Source organism: Triturus cristatus, chromosome 1_1 (assembly GCF_964204655.1).
Source record: "Triturus cristatus chromosome 1_1, aTriCri1.1, whole genome shotgun sequence".
NCBI classification, from domain to species: Eukaryota; Metazoa; Chordata; class Amphibia; order Caudata; family Salamandridae; genus Triturus; species Triturus cristatus.
In genome coordinates, this window is record NC_140579.1 from 1,158,199,717 (window position 1) to 1,158,222,164 (window position 22,448).

General features: G+C 53.1%; 1 pseudogene; it reads left to right on the top strand.

Annotated features, from left to right (window-relative positions):
* LOC146871790 (sodium-dependent neutral amino acid transporter SLC6A17-like) overlaps positions 1-22,448 on the top strand; it is a 1,038,204-nt pseudogene that overhangs the window by 375,025 nt on the left and 640,731 nt on the right.

Sequence of the window (22,448 nt, forward strand, 5' to 3'; positions counted from 1 at the left end):
GGTAGTGTAGGGGGTCGGGCTGGGGGTAGTGTTTTAGGGTTTAGAGTAGTGCAGTGGTGTTTGGGTTGTATAGGGGGTCGGGCTGGGGGTAGTGTTTTAGGGTTTAGGGTAGAGCAGTGGTGTTTGGGTCGTATAGGGGGTCGGGCTGGGGGTAATGTTTTAGGGTTTAGGGCAGTGCAGTGGTGTTCGGACAGTGTAGTGGGTCCGGCTGGGGATGGTGTTTTAAGGTTTAGGGCAGTGCAGTGGTGTTTCGGTAGTGTGGGGGTCGGGCTGGGAGTGGTGTTTTAGGGTTTAGGGCAGTGCAGTGGTGTTTGGGTAGTGTAAGGGGTCATTTTGGGATAGTGTTTTAGGGTAGTGCAGTGGTGTTGGTATAGTGTAGGGGGTCGTGCTGGGGGTAGTGTTTTAGAGTTTAGGGTAGTGCAGTGGTGTTTGGGTAGTGTAGGGGGTTGTGCTGAGGGTAGATTTAGGATTTAGGGTAGTGCAGTAGTGTTTGGGTAGTGTAGGGGGTCTTGCTGGGGGTAGATTTAGGGTTTAGGGTAGTGCAGTGGTGTTTGGGTAGTGTGGGGGGTCGTGCTGGGGTGGTGTTTTAGGGTTTAGGGCAGAGCAGTGGTGTTTGGGTGGTGTAGTGGGTCATGCTGGGGGTGGTGTTATAGGGTTTAGGGCAGTGCAGTGGCGCTTGGGCAGTGTAGGGGGTTGTGTGGGGATGGTGTTTCAGGGTTTAGGGCAGTGCAGTGGTGTTCGGTCAGTGTAGGGGGTCATGCAGGGGTGTGGTGTTTCAGGTTTTAGGGCAGTGCAGTGGTGTTTGGGCAGTGTAGGGGGTCGTGCAGGGGTGTGGTGTTTCAGGGTTTAGGGCAGTGCAGTGGTGATCGGGCAGTGTAGGGGGTCATGCAGGGCGCTGGTGTTTCAGGGTTTAGGGCAGTGCAGTGGTGTTCGGGCAGTGTAGGGGGTCGTGCAGGGGTGGTGTTTCAGAGTTTAGGGCAGTGCATTGGTGCTTGGGCAGTGTAGGGGGTCGTGCAGGGGCTGGTGTTTCAGGGTTTAGGGCAGTGTAGTGGTGTTTGGGTAGTATAGGGGGTCGGGCTGGGGGTAGTGGTTTAGGGTTTAGGGTAGTGCAGTGGTGTTTGGGTAGTATAGGGGGTCGGGCTGGGGGTAGTGGTTTAGGGTTTAGGGTAGAGCAGTGGTGTTTGGGTCGTATAGGGGGTCGGGCTGGGGGTAATGTTTTAGGGTTTAGGGTAGTGCAGTAATGTTTGGGTAGTGTAGGGGTCGGACTGGGGGTGGTGTTTTAGGGTTTAGGGCAGTGCAGTGGTTTTCGGGTAGTGTAGGGGGTCGTGATGGGGGTGGTGTTTAATGGTTTAGGGCAGTGCAGTGGTGTTCGGGCAGTGTAGTGGGTCCGGCTGGTGATGGTGTTTTAAGGTTTAGGGCATTGCAGTGGTGTTTCGGTAGTGTGGGGGTCGGGCTGGGGTTGGTGTTTTAGGGTTTAGGGTAGTGCAGTGGTGTTTGTGGAGTGTAGGGGGTGGTGGTGGGGATAGTGTTTTAGGGTTTAGAGTAGTGCAGTGGTGTTTGTGTAGTGTAGGGGGTAGTGTTTTAGGGTTTAGGGTAGTGTAGTGGTGTTTGTGTAGTGTAGGGGGTCATGCAGGGGGTAGTGTTTTAGAGTTTAGGGTAGTGCAGTGGTGTTTGGGTAGTGTAGGGGGTTGTGCTGAGGGTCGATTTAGGATTTAGGGTAGTGCAGTGGGGTTTGGGTAGTGTAGGGGGTCGTACTGGGGGTAGATTTAGGGTTTAGGGTAGTGCAGTGGTGTTTGGGTAGTGTAGGGGGTCGTGCTGGGGTAGATTTAGGGTTTAGGGTAGTGCAGTGGTGTTTGGGTAGTGTAAGGGTCATGCTGGTTGTGGTGTTTTAGGGTTTAGGGGAGTGCAGTGGTGTTTGGGTAGTGTAGGTGGTCGTGCTGGGGGTAGTTTTTTAGGGTTTAGTGTAATGCAATGGTGTGTTGGTAGTGTAGGGGGTCGTTCTGGGGGTAGTGTTTTAGGGGTTAGGGTAGTGTAGTGGTGTTTGGGTACTGTAGGGGGTACTGCTGGCTGGGGTAGTGTTTTAGGGTTTAGGGTAGTGCAGTGGTGTTTGGGTAGTGTAGGTGGTCGTACGGGGGCAGTGTTTTGGGGTTTAGAGCAGTGCAGTGGTGTTTGTGTAGTGTAGGGGGTCGTGTTTTAGGGCTTAGGGTAGTGTAGTGGTCTTTGGGTAGTGTAGGGGGTCATGCGGGGGTAGTGTTTTAGGGTTTAGGGTTGTGTAGTGGTCTTTGGGTAGTGTAGGGGGTCGGGCTGAGGGTAGTGTTTTAGGGTTTAGGGTAGTGCAGTGGTGTTTGGGTTGTATAGGGGGTCGGGCTGGGGGTAGTGTTTTAGAGTTAAGGTAGAGCAGTGGTGTTTGGGTCGTATAGGGGGTCGGGCTGGGGGTAATGTTTTAGGGTTTAGGGCAGTGCAGTGGTGTTCGGACAGTGTAGTGGGTCCGGCTGGGGATGGTGTTTTAAGGTTTAGGGCAGTGCAGTGGTGTTTCGGTAGTGTGGGGGTCGGGCTGGGGGTAGTGTTTTAGGGTTTACGGTAGAGCAGTGGTGTTTGGGTAGTGTAGGGGGTCGGGCTGTGAGTGGTGTTTTAGGGTTTAGGGCAGTGCAGTGGTGTTTGGGTAGTGTAAGGGGTCATTTTGGGATAGTGTTTTAGGGTAGTGCAGTGGTGTTGGTATAGTGTAGGGGGTCGTGCTGGGGGTAGTGTTTTAGAGTTTAGGGTAGTGCAGTGGTGTTTGGGTAGTGTAGGGGGTTGTGCTGAGGGTAGATTTAGGATTTAGGGTAGTGCAGTAGTGTTTGGGCAGTGTAGGGGGTCTTGCTGGGGGTAGATTTAGGGTTTAGGGTAGTGCAGTGGTGTTTGGGTAGTGTGGGGGGTTGTGCTGGGATGGTGTTTTAGGGTTTAGGGCAGTGCAGTGGTGTTTGGGTAGTGTAGGGGGTTGGGCTCGGGGTGGTGTTTTAGGGTTTAGGGCAGAGCAGTGGTGTTTGGGTAGTGTAGGGCTTTGGGCTGGGGGTGGTGTTTTAGGGTTTAGGGCAGAGCAGTGGTGTTTGGGTAGTGTAGTGGGTCATGCTGGGGGTGGTGTTTTAGGGTTTAGGGCAGTGCAGTGGCGCTTGGGCAGTGTAGGGGGTTGTGCGGGGGGGGTGTTTCAGGGTTTAGGGCAGTGCAGTGGTGTTCGGGCAGTGTAGGGGGTCATGCAGGGGTGTGGTGTTTCAGGTTTTAGGGCAGTGCAGTGGTGTTTGGGCAGTGTAGGGGGTCGTGCAGGGGTGTGGTGTTTCAGGGTTTAGGGCAGTGCAGTGGTGATCGGGCAGTGTAGGGGGTCATGCAGGGCGCTGGTGTTTCAGGGTTTAGGGCAGTGCAGTGGTGTTCGGGCAGTGTAGGGGGTCGTGCAGGGGTGGTGTTTCAGAGTTTAGGGCAGTGCATTGGTGCTTGGGCAGTGTAGGGGGTCATGCAGGGGCTGGTGTTTCAGGGTTTAGGGCAGTGTAGTGGTGTTCGGACAGTGTAGGGGGTCGTGCTGGGGATAGAGTTTCAGGGTTTAGGGCAGTGCAGTGGTGTTCGGGCAGTGTAGGGGGTAGTGCTGGGGGTGATGTTCCTTGGTTTAGGACAGTACAGAGGTGTTCGGGGTGTAGTGGGTCGTGCTGGGGGTGGTGTTTCAGGGTTTAGGGCAGTGCAGTGGTGTTCGTGCAGTGTAGGGGGTCGTGCAGGGGTGGTGTTTCAGGGTTAGGGCAGTGCCGTTGTGTTCGGGCATTGAATGGGGTCTTGCTTGGGGGGGTTTCAGGGTTTAGGGCAGTGGTGTTTGGGCAGTGTAGGGGGTCTTGCTGGGGGTGGTGTTTCAGGGTTTAGGGCAGTGGTGTTCGGGCAGTGTAGGGGTTCTTGCTGGGGGTGGTGTTTCAGGGTTTAGGGTAGTGGTGTTCGGGCAGGGTAGGGGGTTTTGCTGGGGGTGGTGTTCCAGGGTTTAGGGCGGAGCAGTGGTGTTCGGGCAGTGTAAGGGGTCATGCTGGGGCTGGTATTTCAGGGTTTAGGGCAGTGCAGTGGTGCTCGAGCAGTGTAGGGGGTCATGCTGGAGCTGGTGTTTCAGGGTTTAGGGTAGTGCTGTGGTCTTTGTGTAGTGTAGAGGGTCATGCTGGTGGTAGTGTTTTAGGGTTTAGGGTAGTGCAGTGATGTTTGTGTAGTGTAGGGGTCGTGCTTGGGTTAGATGTAGGGCTTAGGGTAGTGCAGTGGTGTTTGTGTAGTGTAGGGGGTCGTGCTGGGGGTAGTGTTTTAGGGTTTAGAGCAGTGCAGTTGTGTTTGTGTAGTGTAGGGGGTCGTGTTTTAGGGCTTAGGGTAGTGTAGTGGTCTTTGGGTAGTGTAGGGGGTCGTGCTGGGGTAGTGTTTTAGGGTTTAGGGTAGTGGAGTAGTGTTTGGGTAGTATAGGGGGTCAGGCTGGGGGTAGTGTTTTAGGGTTAAGGGTAGAGCAGTGGTGTTTGGATTGTATAGGGGGTAGGGCTGGGGGTAGTGTTTTAGGGTTTAGGGTAGAGCAGTGGTGTTTGGGTAGTGTAGGGGGTCGGGCTGTGGGTGGTGTTTTAGGTTTTAGGGCAGTGCAGTGGTTTTCGGGGAGTGTAGGGGGTCATGCTAGGGGTGGTGTTTTAGGGTTAAGGGCAGAGCAGTGGTGTTTGGGCAGTGTAGTGGGTCCGGCTGGGGATAGTGTTTTAAGGTTTAGGGCAGTGCAGTGGTGTTTGGGTAGTGTGGGGGGTCGGGCTGGGGGTGGTGTTTTAGGGTTTAGGGCAGAGCAGTGGTGTTTGGGCAGTGTAGGGGGTCAGGCTGGAGTGGTGTTTTAGGGTTTAGGGCAGAGCAGTGGTGTTTGGGTAGTGTAGTGGGTCGTGCTGGATGTGGTGTTTTAGGGTTTAAGGCAGTGCAGTGGTGTTCGGGCAGTATAGTGGGTTGTGCGGGGGGGGTTGTTTCAGGGTTTAGGGCAGTGCAGTGGTGTTCGGGCAGTGTAGGGGGTCGTGCAGGGGTGTGGTGTTTTAGGGTTTAGGGCAGTGCAGTGGTGTTTGGGCAATTTAGGGGGTCGTGCAGGGGTGGTGTTTCAGGGTTTAGGGCAGTGCAGTGGTGCTTGGGCTGGATAGGGGGTCATGCAGGGGCTGGCGTTTCAGGGTTTAGGGCAGTGCAGGGGTGTTCGGGCAGTGTAGGGGGTCATGCTGGGGGTGGTGTTTCAGGGTTTAGGGCAGCATGGAGGTGTTCGGGCAGTGTAGGGGGTCGTGCTGGGGGTGGTGTTTCAGGGTTTAGGGCAGTGCAGTGGTGTTCAGGCAGTGTAGGGGGACGTGCAGGGGTGGTGTTTCAGGGTGTAGGGCAGGGCAGTGGTGCTTGGGCAGTGTAGGGGGTCGTGCAGGGGATGGTGTTTCAGGGTTTAGGGCAGTGCAGTTGTGTTTTTGCATTGTAGGGGATCTTGCTGGGGAGGTGGTTTCAGGGTTTTGGGCAGTGGTGTTCGGGCAGTGTAGGGGGTCTTGCTGGGGGTGGTGTTTCAGCATTTAGGGCAGTGGTTTTCGGGCCGTGTAGGGGGTCTTGCTGCAGGTGGTGTTTCAGGGTTTAGAGTAGTGGTGTTCGAGCAGTGTAGGGGGTTTTGCTGGGGGTGGTGTTTCATGGTTTAGGGCAGAGCAGTGGTGTTCGGGCAATGTAGGGGGTCATGCTGGGGCTGGTGTTTCAGGGTTTAGGGCAGTGCAGTGGTGCTCAGGCAGTGTAAGGGGTCATGCTGGAGCTGGTGTTTCAGGGTTTAGGGTAGTGCTGTGGTGTTTGTGTGGTGTAGAGGGTCATGCTGGTGGTAGTGTTTTAGGGTTTAGGGTAGTGCAGTGATGTTTGTGTAGTGTAGGGGGTCGTGCTTGGGTTAGATGTAGGGTTTAGGGTAGTGCAGTGGTGTTTGTGTAGTGTAGGGGGTCGTGCAGGGGGTAGTGTTTTACGTTTTAGGGTAGTGCAGACGTGTTTGTGTAGTGTAGGGGGTCGTGTTTTAGGGTTTAGTGTAGTGGTGTTTTGGTAGTGTAGTGGGTCGTGCAGGGGGTAGTGTTTTAGGGTAGTGGAGTGGTGTTTGTGTAGTGTAGGGGGTCATGCTGGGGGTAGTGTTTTAGGTTTTAGGGTAGTGCAGAGGTGTTTGTGTAGTGTAGGGGTACTGCTGGGGGTAGTGTTTTAGGGTTTAGGGTAGTGCAGTGGTGTTTGTGAAGTGTAGGGGGTGGTGGTGGGGATAGTGTTTTAGGGTTTAGAGTAGTGCAGTGGTGTTTGTGTAGTGTAGGGGGTAGTGTTCTAGGGTTTAGGGTAGTGTAGTGGTGTTTGTGTAGTGTAGGGGGTAATGCAGGGGGTAGTGTTTTAGAGTTTAGGGTAGTGCAGTGGTGTTTGGGTAGTGTAGGGGGTTGTGCTGAGGGTAGATTTAGGGTTTAGGGTAGTGCAGTGGTGTTTGGGTAGTGTAGGGGTCGTGCTGGGGTAGATTTAGGGTTTAGGGTAGTGCAGTGGTGTTTGGGTAGTGTAGGGGGTCGTGCTGGGGTAGATTTAGGGTTTAGGGTAGTGCAGTGGTGTTTGGGTAGTGTAAGGGTCATGCTGGGTGTAGTGTTTTAGGGTTTAGGGGAGTGCAGTGGTGTTTGGGTAGTGTAGGTGGTCTTGCTGCAGGTGGTGTTTCAGGGTTTAGAGTAGTGGTGTTCGAGCAGTGTAGGGGGTCTTGCTGCAGGTGGTGTTTCAGGGTTTAGAGTAGTGGTGTTCGAGCAGTGTAGGGGGTTTTGCTGGGGGTGGTGTTTCATGGTTTAGGGCAAAGCAGTGGTGTTCGGGCAATGTAGGGGGTCATGCTGGGGCTGGTGTTTCAGGGTTTAGGGCAGTGCAGTGGTGCTCAGGCAGTGTAAGGGGTCATGCTGGAGCTGGTGTTCCAGGGTTTAGGGTAGTGCTGTGGTGTTTGTGTAGTGTAGAGGGTCATGCTGGTGGTAGTGTTTTAGGGTTTAGGGTAGTGCAGTGATGTTTGTGTAGTGTAGGGGGTCGTGCTTGGGTTAGATGTAGGGTTTAGGGTAGTGCAGTGGTGTGGTGTTTTAGGGTTTAGGTCAGTGCAGTGGTGTTTGGGCAGTGTAGGGGGTAATGGAGGGGTGGTGTTTCAGGGTAGAGGGCAGTGCAGTGGTGCTTGGGCAGGGTAGGGGGTCATGCAGGGGCTGGTGTTTCAGGGTTTAGGGCAGTGTAGTGGTGTTCGGACAGTGTAGGGAGTCGTGCTGGGGGTAGAGTTTCAGGATTTAGGGCAGTGCAGTGGTGTTCGGGCAGTATAGGGGGTCGTGCTGGGGTGGTGTTTCAGGGTTTAGGGCAGCATAGAGGTGTTGTGGCAGTGTAGGGGGTCGTGCTGAGGGTGATGTTTCAGGGTTTAGGGCAGTGCAGTGGTGTTCAGGCAGTGTAGTGGGTCGTGCAGGGGTGGTGTTTCAGGGTTTAGGGCAGTGCAGTGGTGCGTGGGCAGTGTAGGAGGTCTTGCTGGGGGGGGTTTCAGGGTTTAGGGCAGTGGTGTTCGGGCAGTGTAGGGGGTCTTGCTGGGGGTGGTGTTTCAGGGTTTAGGGCAGTGGTGTTCGGGCAGTGTAGGGGGTCTTGCTGGGGCTGGTGTTTCAGGGTTTAGGGTAGTGGTGTTCGAGCAGTGTAGGGGGTTTTGCTGGTGTGGTGTTTCAGGGTTTAGGGCAGAGCAGTGGTGTTCGGGCAATGTAGGGGCTCATGCTGGGGCTGGTGTTTCAGGGTTTAGGGCAGTGCAGTGATGCTCAGGCAGTGTAGAGGGTCATGCTGGAGCTGGTGTTTCAGGGTTTAGGGTAGTGCTGTGGTGTTTGTGTAGTGTAGAGGGTCATGCTGGTGGTAGTGTTTTAGGGTTTAGGGTAGTGCAGTGATGTTTGTGTAGTGTAGGGGGTCGTGCTTGGGTTAGACGTAGGGTTTAGGGTAGTGCAGTGGTGTTTGTGTAGTGTAGGGGGTCGTGCTGGGGGTAGTGTTTTACGTTTTAGGGTAGTGCAGATGTGTTTGTGTAGTGTAGGGGGTCGTGTTTTAGGGTTTAGGGTAGTGTAGTGGTGTTTGGCTAGTGTAGGGGGTCGTGCCGGGGTTAGTGTTTTAGGGTAGTGGAGTGTTGTTTGTGTAGTGTAGGGGGTCATGCTGGGGGTAGTGTTTTAGAGTTTAGGGTAGTGTAGTGGTCTTTGGGTACTGTAGGGTGTCAAGCGGGGGTAGTGTTTTATGGTTTAGGGTAGTGCAGTGGTGTTTGGGTAGTGTAGGGGGTACTGCTGGGGTAGTGTTTTAGGGTTTAGGGTAGTGCAGTGGTTTTGTGGAGTGTAGGGGGTGGTGGTGGGGATAGTGTTTTAAGGTTTAGAGTAGTGCAGTGGTGTTTGTGTAGTGTAGGGGGTAGTGTTTTAGGGTTTAGGGTAGTGTAGTGCTGTTTGTGTAGTGTAGGGGGTCATGCAGGGGGTAGTGTTTTAGAGTTTAGGGTAGTGCAGTGGTGTTTGGGTAGTGTAGGGGGTTGTGCTGAGGGTAGATTTAGGGTTTAGGGTAGTGCAGTGGTGTTTGGGTAGTGTAGGGGGTCGTGCTGGGGTAGATTTAGGGTTTAGGGTAGTGCAGTGGTGTTTGGGTAGTGTAGGGGGTCGTGCTGGGGTAGATTTAGGGTTTAGGGTAGTGCAGTGGTGTTTGGGTAGTGTAAGGGTCATGCTGGGTGTAGTGTTTTAGTGTTTAGGGGAGTGCAGTGGTGTTTGGGTAGTGTAGGTGGTCGTGCTGGGGGTAGTTTTTTAGGGTTTAGTGTAATGCAATGGTGTGTTGGTAGTGTAGGGGGTCGTTCTGGGGGTAGTGTTTTAGGCGTTAGGGTAGTTTAGTGGTGTTTGGGTACTGTAGGGGGTACTGCTGGCTGGGGTAGTGTTTTAGGGTTTAGGGTAGTGCAGTGGTGTTTGGGTAGTGTAGGTGGTCGTACTGGGGGTAGTGTTTTAGGGTTTAGAGCAGTGCAGTGGTGTTTGTGTAGTGTAGGGGGTCGTGTTTTAGGGCTTAGGGTAGTGTAGTGGTCTTTGGGTAGTGTAGGGGGTCATGCAGGGGTAGTGTTTTAGGGTTTAGGGTTGTGTAGTGGTCTTTGGGTAGTGTAGGGGGTCGGGCTGGGGGTAGTGTTTTAGGGTTTAGGGTAGTGCAGTGGTGTTTGGGTAGTATAGGTGGTCGGGCTGGGGTAGTGTTTTAGGGTTTAGGGTAGAGCAGTGGTGTTTGGGTCGTATAGAGGGTTGGGCTGGGGGTAATGTTTTAGGGTTTAGGGTAGTGCAGTGGTGTTTGGGTAGTATGGGGGTCGGGCTGGGGTGGTGTTTTAGGGTTTAGGGCCGTGCTGTGGTTTTCGGGTAGTGTAGGGGGTCGTGCTGGGGGTGGTGTTTTAGGGTTTAGGGCAGTGCAGTGGTGTTCGGGCAGTGTAGTGGGTCCGGCTAAGGGTGGTGTTTTAAGGTTTAGGGCAGTGCAGTGGTGTTTGGGTAGTGTGAGGGGTCGGACTGGGGGTGGTGTTTTAGGGTTTAGGGTAGTGCAGTGGTGTTTGTGGAGTGTAGGGGGTGGTGGTGGGGATAGTGTTTTAGGGTTTAGAGTAGTGCAGTGGTGTTTGTGTAGTGTAGGGGGTAGTGTTTTAGGGTTTAGGGAAGTGTAGTGGTGTTTGTGTAGTGTAGGGGTTCATGCAGGGGGTAGTGTTTTAGAGTTTGGGTAGTGTAGGGGGTTGTGCTGAGGGTAGATTTAGGGTTTAGGGTAGTGCAGTGGTGTTTGGGTAGTGTAGGGGGTCGTGCTGGGTTAGATTTAGGGTTTAGGGTAGTGCAGTGGTGTTTGGGTAGTGTAAGGGTCATGCTGGGTGTAGTGTTTTAGGGTTTAGGGGAGTGCAGTGGTGTTTGGGTAGTATAGGTGGTCGTGCTGGGGGTAGTTTTTTAGGGTTTAGTGTAATGCAATGGTGTGTTGGTAGTGTTGGGGGTCGTTCTGGGGGTAGTGTTTTAGGGGTTAGGGTAGTGTAGTGGTGTTTGGGTACTTTAGGGGGTACTGCTGGCTGGGGTAGTGTTTTAGGGTTTAGGGTAGTGCAGTGGTGTTTGGGTAGTGTAGGTGGTCATACTGGGGGTAGTGTTTTAGGGTTTAGAGCAGTGCATTGGTGTTTGTGTAGTGTAGGGGGTCGTGTTTTAGGGCTTAGGGTAGTGTAGTGGTCTTTGGGTAGTGTAGGGGGTCATGCGGGGGTAGTGTTTTAGGGTTTAGGGTTGTGTAGTGGTCTTTGGGTAGTGTAGGGGGTTGGGCTCGGGGTAGTGTTTTAGGGTTTAGGGTAGTGTAGTGGTGTTTGGGTAGTATAGGGGTCGGGCTGGGGTGGTGTTTTAGGGTTTAGGGCCGTGCTGTGGTTTTCGGGTAGTGTAGGGGGTCGTGCTGGGGTAGATTTAGGGTTTAGGGTAGTGCAGTGGTGTTTGGGTAGTGTAGGGGGTCGTGCTGGGGTAGATTTAGGGTTTAGGGTAGTGCAGTGGTGTTTGGGTAGTGTAAGGGTCATGCTGGGTGTAGTGTTTTAGGGTTTAGGGGAGTGCAGTGGTGTTTGGGTAGTGTAGGTGGTCTTGCTGCAGGTGGTGTTTCAGGGTTTAGAGTAGTGGTGTTCGAGCAGTGTAGGGGGTCTTGCTGCAGGTGGTGTTTCAGGGTTTAGAGTAGTGGTGTTCGAGCAGTGTAGGGGGTTTTGCTGGGGGTGGTGTTTCATGGTTTAGGGCAGAGCAGTGGTGTTCGGGCAATGTAGGGGGTCATGCTGGGGCTGGTGTTTCAGGGTTTAGGGCAGTGCAGTGGTGCTCAGGCAGTGTAAGGGGTCATGCTGGAGCTGGTGTTTCAGGGTTTAGGGTAGTGCTGTGGTGTTTGTGTAGTGTAGAGGGTCATGCTGGGGGTAGTGTTTTAGAGTTTAGGGTAGTGTAGTGGTCTTTGGGTAGTGTAGGGTGTCAAGCGGGGGTAGTGTTTTATGGTTTAGGGTAGTGCAGTGGTGTTTGGGTAGTGTAGGGGGTACTGCTGGGGTAGTGTTTTAGGGTTTAGGGTAGTGCAGTGGTTTTGTGGAGTGTAGGGGGTGGTGGTGGGGATAGTGTTTTAAGGTTTAGAGTAGTGCAGTGGTGTTTGTGTAGTGTAGGGGGTAGTGTTTTAGGGTTTAGGGTAGTGTAGTGCTGTTTGTGTAGTGTAGGGGGTCATGCAGGGGGTAGTGTTTTAGAGTTTAGGGTAGTGCAGTGGTGTTTGGGTAGTGTAGGGGGTTGTGCTGAGGGTAGATTTAGGGTTTAGGGTAGTGCAGTGGTGTTTGGGTAGTGTAGGGGGTCGTGCTGGGGTAGATTTAGGGTTTAGGGTAGTGCAGTGGTGTTTGGGTAGTGTAGGGGGTCGTGCTGGGGTAGATTTAGGGTTTAGGGTAGTGCAGTGGTGTTTGGGTAGTGTAAGGGTCATGCTGGGTGTAGTGTTTTAGTGTTTAGGGGAGTGCAGTGGTGTTTGGGTAGTGTAGGTGGTCGTGCTGGGGGTAGTTTTTTAGGGTTTAGTGTAATGCAATGGTGTGTTGGTAGTGTAGGGGGTCGTTCTGGGGGTAGTGTTTTAGGCGTTAGGGTAGTTTAGTGGTGTTTGGGTACTGTAGGGGGTACTGCTGGCTGGGGTAGTGTTTTAGGGTTTAGGGTAGTGCAGTGGTGTTTGGGTAGTGTAGGTGGTCGTACTGGGGGTAGTGTTTTAGGGTTTAGAGCAGTGCAGTGGTGTTTGTGTAGTGTAGGGGGTCGTGTTTTAGGGCTTAGGGTAGTGTAGTGGTCTTTGGGTAGTGTAGGGGGTCATGCAGGGGTAGTGTTTTAGGGTTTAGGGTTGTGTAGTGGTCTATGGGTAGTGTAGGGGGTCGGGCTGGGGGTAGTGTTTTAGGGTTTAGGGTAGTGCAGTGGTGTTTGGGTAGTATAGGTGGTCGGGCTGGGGTAGTGTTTTAGGGTTTAGGGTAGAGCAGTGGTGTTTGGGTCGTATAGGGGGTTGGGCTGGGGGTAATGTTTTAGGGTTTAGGGTAGTGCAGTGGTGTTTGGGTAGTATAGGGGTCGGGCTGGGGTGGTGTTTTAGGGTTTAGGGCCGTGCTGTGGTTTTCGGGTAGTGTAGGGGGTCGTGCTGGGGGTGGTGTTTTAGGGCTTAGGGCAGTGCAGTGGTGTTCGGGCAGTGTAGTGGGTCCGGCTAAGGGTGGTGTTTTAAGGTTTAGGGCAGTGCAGTGGTGTTTGGGTAGTGTGAGGGGTCGGACTGGGGGTGGTGTTTTAGGGTTTAGGGTAGTGCAGTGGTGTTTGTGGAGTGTAGGGGGTGGTGGTGGGGATAGTGTTTTAGGGTTTAGAGTGGTGCAGTGGTGTTTGTGTAGTGTAGGGGGTAGTGTTTTAGGGTTTAGGGAAGTGTAGTGGTGTTTGTGTAGTGTAGGGGTTCATGCAGGGGGTAGTGTTTTAGAGTTTGGGTAGTGTAGGGGGTTGTGCTGAGGGTAGATTTAGGGTTTAGGGTAGTGCAGTGGTGTTTGGGTAGTGTAGGGGGTCGTGCTGGGTTAGATTTAGGGTTTAGGGTAGTGCAGTGGTGTTTGGGTAGTGTAAGGGTCATGCTGGGTGTAGTGTTTTAGGGTTTAGGGGAGTGCAGTGGTGTTTGGGTAGTATAGGTGGTCGTGCTGGGGGTAGTTTTTTAGGGTTTAGTGTAATGCAATGGTGTGTTGGTAGTGTTGGGGGTCGTTCTGGGGGTAGTGTTTTAGGGGTTAGGGTAGTGTAGTGGTGTTTGGGTACTGTAGGGGGTACTGCTGGCTGGGGTAGTGTTTTAGGGTTTAGGGTAGTGCAGTGGTGTTTGGGTAGTGTAGGTGGTCATACTGGGGGTAGTGTTTTAGGGTTTAGAGCAGTGCATTGGTGTTTGTGTAGTGTAGGGGGTCGTGTTTTAGGGCTTAGGGTAGTGTAGTGGTCTTTGGGTAGTGTAGGGGGTCATGCGGGGGTAGTGTTTTAGGGTTTAGGGTTGTGTAGTGGTCTTTGGGTAGTGTAGGGGGTTGGGCTCGGGGTAGTGTTTTAGGGTTTAGGGTAGTGTAGTGGTGTTTGGGTAGTATAGGGGTCGGGCTGGGGTGGTGTTTTAGGGTTTAGGGCCGTGCTGTGGTTTTCGGGTAGTGTAGGGGGTCGTGCTGGGGTAGATTTAGGGTTTAGGGTAGGGCAGTGGTGTTTGGGTAGTGTAGGGGGTCGTGCAGGGGTAGATTTAGGGTTTAGGGTAGTGCAGTGGTGTTTGGGTAGTGTAAGGGTCATGCTGGGTGTAGTGTTTTAGGGTTTAGGGGAGTGCAGTGGTGTTTGGGTAGTGTAGGTGGTCTTGCTGCAGGTGGTGTTTCAGGGTTTAGAGTAGTGGTGTTCGAGCAGTGTAGGGGGTCTTGCTGCAGGTGGTGTTTCAGGGTTTAGAGTAGTGGTGTTCGAGCAGTGTAGGGGGTTTTGCTGGGGGTGGTGTTTCATGGTTTAGGGCAGAGCAGTGGTGTTCGGGCAATGTAGGGGGTCATGCTGGGGCTGGTGTTTCAGGGTTTAGGGCAGTGCAGTGGTGCTCAGGCAGTGTAAGGGGTCATGCTGGAGCTGGTGTTTCAGGGTTTAGGGTAGTGCTGTGGTGTTTGTGTAGTGTAGAGGGTCATGCTGGGGGTAGTGTTTTAGAGTTTAGGGTAGTGTAGTGGTCTTTGGGTAGTGTAGGGTGTCAAGCGGGGGTAGTGTTTTATGGTTTAGGGTAGTGCAGTGGTGTTTGGGTAGTGTAGGGGGTACTGCTGGGGTAGTGTTTTAGGGTTTAGGGTAGTGCAGTGGTTTTGTGGAGTGTAGGGGGTGGTGGTGGGGATAGTGTTTTAAGGTTTAGAGTAGTGCAGTGGTGTTTGTGTAGTGTAGGGGGTAGTGTTTTAGGGTTTAGGGTAGTGTAGTGCTGTTTGTGTAGTGTAGGGGGTCATGCAGGGGGTAGTGTTTTAGAGTTTAGGGTAGTGCAGTGGTGTTTGGGTAGTGTAGGGGGTTGTGCTGAGGGTAGATTTAGGGTTTAGGGTAGTGCAGTGGTGTTTGGGTAGTGTAGGGGGTCGTGCTGGGGTAGATTTAGGGTTTAGGGTAGTGCAGTGGTGTTTGGGTAGTGTAGGGGGTCGTGCTGGGGTAGATTTAGGGTTTCGGGTAGTGCAGTGGTGTTTGGGTAGTGTAAGGGTCATGCTGGGTGTAGTGTTTTAGTGTTTAGGGGAGTGCAGTGGTGTTTGGGTAGTGTAGGTGGTCGTGCTGGGGGTAGTTTTTTAGGGTTTAGTGTAATGCAATGGTGTGTTGGTAGTGTAGGGGGTCGTTCTGGGGGTAGTGTTTTAGGCGTTAGGGTAGTTTAGTGGTGTTTGGGTACTGTAGGGGGTACTGCTGGCTGGGGTAGTGTTTTAGGGTTTAGGGTAGTGCAGTGGTGTTTGGGTAGTGTAGGTGGTCGTACTGGGGGTAGTGTTTTAGGGTTTAGAGCAGTGCAGTGGTGTTTGTGTAGTGTAGGGGGTCGTGTTTTAGGGCTTAGGGTAGTGTAGTGGTCTTTGGGTAGTGTAGGGGGTCATGCAGGGGTAGTGTTTTAGGGTTTAGGGTTGTGTAGTGGTCTTTGGGTAGTGTAGGGGGTCGGGCTGGGGGTAGTGTTTTAGGGTTTAGGGTAGTGCAGTGGTGTTTGGGTAGTATAGGTGGTCGGGCTGGGGTAGTGTTTTAGGGTTTAGGGTAGAGCAGTGGTGTTTGGGTCGTATAGGGGGTTGGGCTGGGGGTAATGTTTTAGGGTTTAGGGTAGTGCAGTGGTGTTTGGGTAGTATAGGGGTCGGGCTGGGGTGGTGTTTTAGGGTTTAGGGCCGTGATGTGGTTTTCGGGTAGTGTAGGGGGTCGTGCTGGGGGTGGTGTTTTAGGGTTTAGGGCAGTGCAGTGGTGTTCGGGCAGTGTAGTGGGTCCGGCTAAGGGTGGTGTTTTAAGGTTTAGGGCAGTGCAGTGGTGTTTGGGTAGTGTGAGGGGTCGGACTGGGGGTGGTGTTTTAGGGTTTAGGGTAGTGCAGTGGTGTTTGTGGAGTGTAGGGGGTGGTGGTGGGGATAGTGTTTTAGGGTTTAGAGTAGTGCAGTGGTGTTTGTGTAGTGTAGGGGGTAGTGTTTTAGGGTTTAGGGAAGTGTAGTGGTGTTTGTGTAGTGTAGGGGTTCATGCAGGGGGTAGTGTTTTAGAGTTTGGGTAGTGTAGGGGGTTGTGCTGAGGGTAGATTTAGGGTTTAGGGTAGTGCAGTGGTGTTTGGGTAGTGTAGGGGGTCGTGCTGGGTTAGATTTAGGGTTTAGGGTAGTGCAGTGGTGTTTGGGTAGTGTAAGGGTCATGCTGGGTGTAGTGTTTTAGGGTTTAGGGGAGTGCAGTGGTGTTTGGGTAGTATAGGTGGTCGTGCTGGGGGTAGTTTTTTAGGGTTTAGTGTAATGCAATGGTGTGTTGGTAGTGTTGGGGGTCGTTCTGGGGGTAGTGTTTTAGGGGTTAGGGTAGTGTAGTGGTGTTTGGGTACTGTAGGGGGTACTGCTGGCTGGGGTAGTGTTTTAGGGTTTAGGGTAGTGCAGTGGTGTTTGGGTAGTGTAGGTGGTCATACTGGGGGTAGTGTTTTAGGGTTTAGAGCAGTGCATTGGTGTTTGTGTAGTGTAGGGGGTCGTGTTTTAGGGCTTAGGGTAGTGTAGTGGTCTTTGGGTAGTGTAGGGGGTCATGCGGGGGTAGTGTTTTAGGGTTTAGGGTTGTGTAGTGGTCTTTGGGTAGTGTAGGGGGTTGGGCTCGGGGTAGTGTTTTAGGGTTTAGGGTAGTGTAGTGGTGTTTGGGTAGTATAGGGGTCGGGCTGGGGTGGTGTTTTAGGGTTTAGGGCCGTGCTGTGGTTTTCGGGTAGTGTAGGGGGTCGTGCTGGGGTAGATTTAGGGTTTAGGGTAGTGCAGTGGAGTTTGGGTAGTGTAGGGGGTCGTGCAGGGGTAGATTTAGGGTTTAGGGTAGTGCAGTGGTGTTTGGGTAGTGTAAGGGTCATGCTGGGTGTAGTGTTTTAGGGTTTAGGGGAGTGCAGTGGTGTTTGGGTAGTGTAGGTGGTCTTGCTGCAGGTGGTGTTTCAGGGTTTAGAGTAGTGGTGTTCGAGCAGTGTAGGGGGTCTTGCTGCAGGTGGTGTTTCAGGGTTTAGAGTAGTGGTGTTCGAGCAGTGTAGGGGGTTTTGCTGGGGGTGGTGTTTCATGGTTTAGGGCAGAGCAGTGGTGTTCGGGCAATGTAGGGGGTCATGCTGGGGCTGGTGTTTCAGGGTTTAGGGCAGTGCAGTGGTGCTCAGGCAGTGTAAGGGGTCATGCTGGAGCTGGTGTTTCAGGGTTTAGGGTAGTGCTGTGGTGTTTGTGTAGTGTAGAGGGTCATGCTGGTGGTAGTGTTTTAGGGTTTAGGGTAGTGCAGTGATGTTTGTGTAGTGTAGGGGGTCGTGCTTGGGTTAGATGTATTGTTTAGGGTAGTGCAGTGGTGTGGTGTTTTAGGGTTTAGGTCAGTGCAGTGGTGTTTGGGCAGTGTAGGGGGTCATGGAGGGGTGGTGTTTCAGGGTAGAGGGCAGTGCAGTGGTGCTTGGGCAGGGTAGGGGGTCATGCAGGGGCTGGTGTTTCAGGGTTTAGGGCAGTGTAGTGGTGTTCGGACAGTGTAGGGGGTCGTGCTGGGGGTAGAGTTTCAGGATTTAGGGCAGTGCAGTGGTGTTCGGGCAGTGTAGGGGGTCGTGCTGGGGGTGGTGTTTCAGGGTTTATGGCAGCATAGAGGTGTTGTGGCAGTGTAGGGGGTCGTGCTGAGGGTGATGTTTCAGGGTTTAGGGCAGTGCAGTGGTGTTCAGGCAGTGTAGTGGGTCATGCAGGGGTGGTGTTTCAGGGTTTAGGGCAGTGCAGTGGTGCGTGGGCAGTGTAGGAGGTCTTGCTGGGGGGGGGTTCAGGGTTTAGGGCAGTGGTGTTCGGGCAGTGTAGGGGGTCTTGCTGGGGGTGGTGTTTCAGGGTTTAGGGCAGTGGTGTTCGGGCAGTGTAGGGGGTCTTGCTGGGGCTGGTGTTTCAGGGTTTAGGGTAGTGGTGTTCGAGCAGTGTAGGGGGTTTTGCTGGTGTGGTGTTTCAGGGTTTGGGGCAGAGCAGTGGTGTTCGGGCAATGTAGGGGCTCATGCTGGGGCTGGTGTTTCAGGGTTTAGGGCAGTGCAGTGATGCTCAGGCAGTGTAGAGGGTCATGCTGGAGCTGGTGTTTCAGGGTTTAGGGTAGTGCTGTGGTGTTTGTGTAGTGTAGAGGGTTATGCTGGTGGTAGTGTTTTAGGGTTTAGGGTAGTGCAGTGATGTTTGTGTAGTGTAGGGGGTCGTGCTTGGGTTAGACGTAGGGTTTAGGGTAGTGCAGTGGTGTTTGTGTAGTGTAGGGGGTCGTGCTGGGGGTAGTGTTTTACGTTTTAGGGTAGTGCAGATGTGTTTGTGTAGTGTAGGGGGTCGTGTTTTAGGGTTTAGGGTAGTGTAGTGGTGTTTGGCTAGTGTAGGGGGTCGTGCTGGGGTTAGTGTTTTAGGGTAGTGGAGTGTTGTTTGTGTAGTGTAGGGGGTCATGCTGGGGGTAGTGTTTTAGTTTTTAGGGTAGTGCAGAGGTGTTTGTGTAGTGTAGGGGGTCGTGTTTTAGAGTTTAGGGTAGTGTAGTGGTCTTTGGGTAGTGTAGGGTGTCGAGCGGGGGTAGTGTTTTATGGTTTAGGGTAGTGCAGTGGTGTTTGGGTAGTGTAGGGGGTACTGCTGGGGTAGTGTTTTAGGGTTTAGGGTAGTGCAGTGGTTTTGTGGAGTGTAGGGGGTGGTGGTGGGGATAGTGTTTTAAGGTTTAGAGTAGTGCAGTGGTGTTTGTGTAGTGTAGGGGGTAGTGTTTTAGGGTTTAGGGTAGTGTAGTGCTGTTTGTGTAGTGTAGGGGGTCATGCAGGGGGTAGTGTTTTAGAGTTTAGGGTAGTGCAGTGGTGTTTGGGTAGTGTAGGGGGTTGTGCTGAGGGTAGATTTAGGGTTTAGGGTAGTGCAGTGGTGTTTGGGTAGTGTAGGGGGTCGTGCTGGGGTAGATTTAGGGTTTAGGGTAGTGCAGTGGTGTTTGGGTAGTGTAGGGGGTCGTGCTGGGGTAGATTTAGGGTTTAGGGTAGTGCAGTGGTGTTTGGGTAGTGTAAGGGTCATGCTGGGTGTAGTGTTTTAGGGTTTAGGGGAGTGCAGTGGTGTTTGGGTAGTGTAGGTGGTCGTGCTGGGGGTAGTTTTTTAGGGTTTAGTGTAATGCAATGGTGTGTTGGTAGTGTAGGGGGTCGTTCTGGGGGTAGTGTTTTAGGCGTTAGGGTAGTTTAGTGGTGTTTGGGTACTGTAGGGGGTACTGCTGGCTGGGGTAGTGTTTTAGGGTTTAGGGTAGTGCAGTGGTGTTTGGGTAGTGTAGGTGGTCGTACTGGGGGTAGTGTTTTAGGGTTTAGAGCAGTGCAGTGGTGTTTGTGTAGTGTAGGGGGTCGTGTTTTAGGGCTTAGGGTAGTGTAGTGGTCTTTGGGTAGTGTAGGGGGTCATGCAGGGGTAGTGTTTTAGGGTTTAGGGTTGTGTAGTGGTCTTTGGGTAGTGTAGGGGGTCGGGCTGGGGGTAGTGTTTTAGGGTTTGGGTAGTGCAGTGGTGTTTGGGTAGTATAGGTGGTCGGGCTGGGGTAGTGTTTTAGGGTTTAGGGTAGAGCAGTGGTGTTTGGGTCGTATAGGGGGTTGGGCTGGGGGTAATGTTTTAGGGTTTAGGGTAGTGCAGTGGTGTTTGGGTAGTATAGGGGTCGGGCTGGGGTGGTGTTTTAGGGTTTAGGGCCGTGCTGTGGTTTTCGGGTAGTGTAGGGGGTCGTGCTGGGGGTGGTGTTTTAGGGTTTAGGGCAGTGCAGTGGTGTTCGGGCAGTGTAGTGGGTCCGGCTAAGGGTGGTGTTTTAAGGTTTAGGGCAGTGCAGTGGTGTTTGGGTAGTGTGAGGGGTCGGGCTGGGGGTGGTGTTTTAGGGTTTAGGGTAGTGCAGTGGTGTTTGTGGAGTGTAGGGGGTGGTGGTGGGGATAGTGTTTTAGGGTTTAGAGTAGTGCAGTGGTGTTTGTGTAGTGTAGGGGGTAGTGTTTTAGGGTTTAGGGAAGTGTAGTGGTGTTTGTGTAGTGTAGGGGTTCATGCAGGGGGTAGTGTTTTAGAGTTTGGGTAGTGTAGGGGGTTGTGCTGAGGGTAGATTTAGGGTTTAGGGTAGTGCAGTGGTGTTTGGGTAGTGTAGGGGGTCGTGCTGGGTTAGATTTAGGGTTTAGGGTAGTGCAGTGGTGTTTGGGTAGTGTAAGGGTCATGCTGGGTGTAGTGTTTTAGGGTTTAGGGGAGTGCAGTGGTGTTTGGGTAGTATAGGTGGTCGTGCTGGGGGTAGTTTTTTAGGGTTTAGTGTAATGCAATGGTGTGTTGGTAGTGTTGGGGGTCGTTCTGGGGGTAGTGTTTTAGGGGTTAGGGTAGTGTAGTGGTGTTTGGGTACTGTAGGGGGTACTGCTGGCTGGGGTAGTGTTTTAGGGTTTAGGGTAGTGCAGTGGTGTTTGGGTAGTGTAGGTGGTCATACTGGGGGTAGTGTTTTAGGGTTTAGAGCAGTGCAGTGGTGTTTGTATAGTGTAGGGGGTCGTGTTTTAGGGCTTAGGGTAGTGTAGTGGTCTTTGGGTAGTGTAGGGGGTCATGCGGGGGTAGTGTTTTAGGGTTTAGGGTTGTGTAGTGGTCTTTGGGTAGTGTAGGGGGTTGGGCTCGGGGTAGTGTTTTAGGGTTTAGGGTAGTGCAGTGGTGTTTGGGTAGTATAGGGGTCGGGCTGGGGTGGTGTTTTAGGGTTTAGGGCCATGCTGTGGTTTTCGGGTAGTGTAGGGGGTCGTGCTGGGGGTGGTGTTTTAGGGTTTAGGGCAGTGCAGTGGTGTTCGGGCAGTGTAGTGGGTCCGGCTGGGGATGGTGTTTTAAGGTTTAGGGCAGTGCAGTGGTGTTTGGGTAGTGTGAGGGGTCGGGCTGGGGGTGGTGTTTTAGGGTTTAGGGTAGTGCAGTGGTGTTTGTGGAGTGTAGGGGGTGGTGGTGGGGATAGTGTTTTAGGGTTTAGAGTAGTGCAGTGGTGTTTGTGTAGTGTAGGGGGTAGTGTTTTAGGGTTTAGGGTAGTGTAGTGGTGTTTGTGTAGTGTAGGGGTTCATGCAGGGGGTAGTGTTTTAGAGTTTGGGTAGTGTAGGGGGTTGTGCTGAGGGTAGATTTAGGGTTTAGGGTAGTGCAGTGGTGTTTGGGTAGTGTAGGGGGTCGTGCTGGGTTAGATTTAGTGTTTAGGGTAGTGCAGTGGTGTTTGGGTAGTGTAAGGGTCATGCTGGGTGTAGTGTTTTAGGGTTTAGGGGAGTGCAGTGGTGTTTGGGTAGTGTAGGTGGTCGTGCTGGGGGTAGTTTTTTAGGGTTTAGTGTAATGCAATGGTGTGTTGGTAGTGTTGGGGGTCGTTCTGGGGGTAGTGTTTTAGGGGTTAGGGTAGTGTAGTGGTGTTTGGGTACTGTAGGGGGTACTGCTGGCTGGGGTAGTGTTTTAGGGTTTAGGGTAGTGCAGTGGTGTTTGGGTAGTGTAGGTGGTCATACTGGGGGTAGTGTTTTAGGGTTTAGAGCAGTGCAGTGGTGTTTGTGTAGTGTAGGGGGTCGTGTTTTAGGGCTTAGGGTAGTGTAGTGGTGTTTGGGTAGTGTAGGGGGTCATGCGGGGGTAGTGTTTTAGGGTTTAGGGTTGTGTAGTGGTCTTTGGGTAGTGTAGGGGGTTGGGCTCGGGGTAGTGTTTTAGGGTTTAGGGCAGTGGTGTTTGGGTAGTATAGGGGGTCGGGCTGGGGGTAGTGTTTTAGGGTTTAGGGTAGAGCAGTGGTGTTTGGGTCGTATAGGGGGTCGGGCTGGGGACAATGTTTTAGGGTTTAGGGTAGTGCAGTGGTGTTTGGGTAGTGTAGGGGTCGGGCTGGGGGTGGTGTTTTAGGGTTTAGGGCAGTGCAGTGGTTTTCAGGTAGTGTAGGGCGTCGTGCTGGGGGTGGTGTTTTAGGGTTTAGGGCAGTGCAGTGGTGTTCGGGCAGTGTAGTGGGTCCGGCTGGGGATGGTGTTTTAAGGTTTAGGGCAGTGCAGTGGTGTTTGGGTAGTGTGGGGGGTCGGGCTGGGGGTGGTGTTTTAGGGTTTAGGGCAGAGCAGTGATGTTTGGGTAGTGTCCGGGGTCAGGCTGGGGGTGGTGTTTTAGGGTTTAGGCAGAGCAGTGGTGTTTGGGAAGTGTAGTGGGTCGTTCTGGATGTGGTGTTTTAGGGTTTAAGGCAGTGCAGTGGTGTTCGGGCAGTGTAGGGGGTTGTGCGGGGGTGGTGTTTCAGGGTTTAGGGCAGTGCAGTGGTGTTCGGGCAGGGTAGGGGGTCATGCAGGGGCTGGTGTTTCAGGGTTTAGGGCAGTGTAGTGGTTTTCTGACAGTGTAGGGGGTCGTGCTGGGGTTAGAGTTTCAGGATTTAGGGCAGTGCAGTGGTGTTCGGGCAGTGTAGGGGTCGTGCTGGGGGTGGTGTTTCAGGGTTTAGGGCAGCATAGAGGTGTTCTGGCAGTGTAGGGGGTCTTGCTGGGGGTGGTGTTTCAGGGTTTAGGGCACTGCAGTGGTGTTCAGGCAGTGTAGGGGGTCGTGCAGGGGTGGTGTTTCAGGGTTTAGGGCAGTGCAGTGGTGCGTGGGCAGTGTAGGGGGTCATGCAGGGGTTGGGGTTTCAGGGTTTAGGGCAGTGCAGTTGTGTTTTTGCATTGCAGGGGGTCTTGCTGAGGGGGGGTTTCAGGGTTTAGGGCAGTGGTGTTCGGGCAGTGTATGGGGTCTTGCTGGGGTGGTGTTTCAGGGTTTAGGGCAGTGGTGTTCGGGCAGTGTAGGGGGTCTTGCTGGGGCTGGTGTTTCAGGGTTTAGGGTAGTGGTGTTCGAGCAGTGTAGGGGGTTTTGCTGGGGGTGGTGTTTCAGGGTTTAGGGCAGAGCAGTGGTGTTCGGGCAGTGTAGCGGGTCGTGCTGGGGCTGGTGTTTCAGGGTTTAGGGCAGTGCAGTGGTGCTCAGGCAGTGTAGGGGGTCATGCTGGGGCTGGTGTTTCAGGGTTTAGGGTAGTGCCGTGGTGTTTGTGTAGTGTAGAGGGTCATGCTGGTGGTAGTGTTTTAGGGTTTAGGGTAGTGCAGTGATGCTTGTGTACTGTAGGGGGTCGGCCTTGGGTTAGATGTAGGGTTTAGGGTAGTGCAGTGGTGTTTGTGTAGTGTAGGGGGTCGTGCTGGGGGTAGTGTTTCACGTTTTAGGGTAGTGCAGAGGTGTTTGTGTAGTGTAGGGGGTCGTGTTTTAGGGTTTAGGGTAGTGTTGTGGTGTTTGGGTAGTGTCGGGGGTCGTGCAGGTGGTAGTGTTTTAGGGTAGTGGAGTGGTGTTTGTGTAGTGTAGGGGGTCGTGCTGGGGGTAGTGTTTTAGGTTTTAGGGTAGTGCAGAGGTGTTTGTGTAGTGTAGGGGGTCGTGTTTTAGGGTT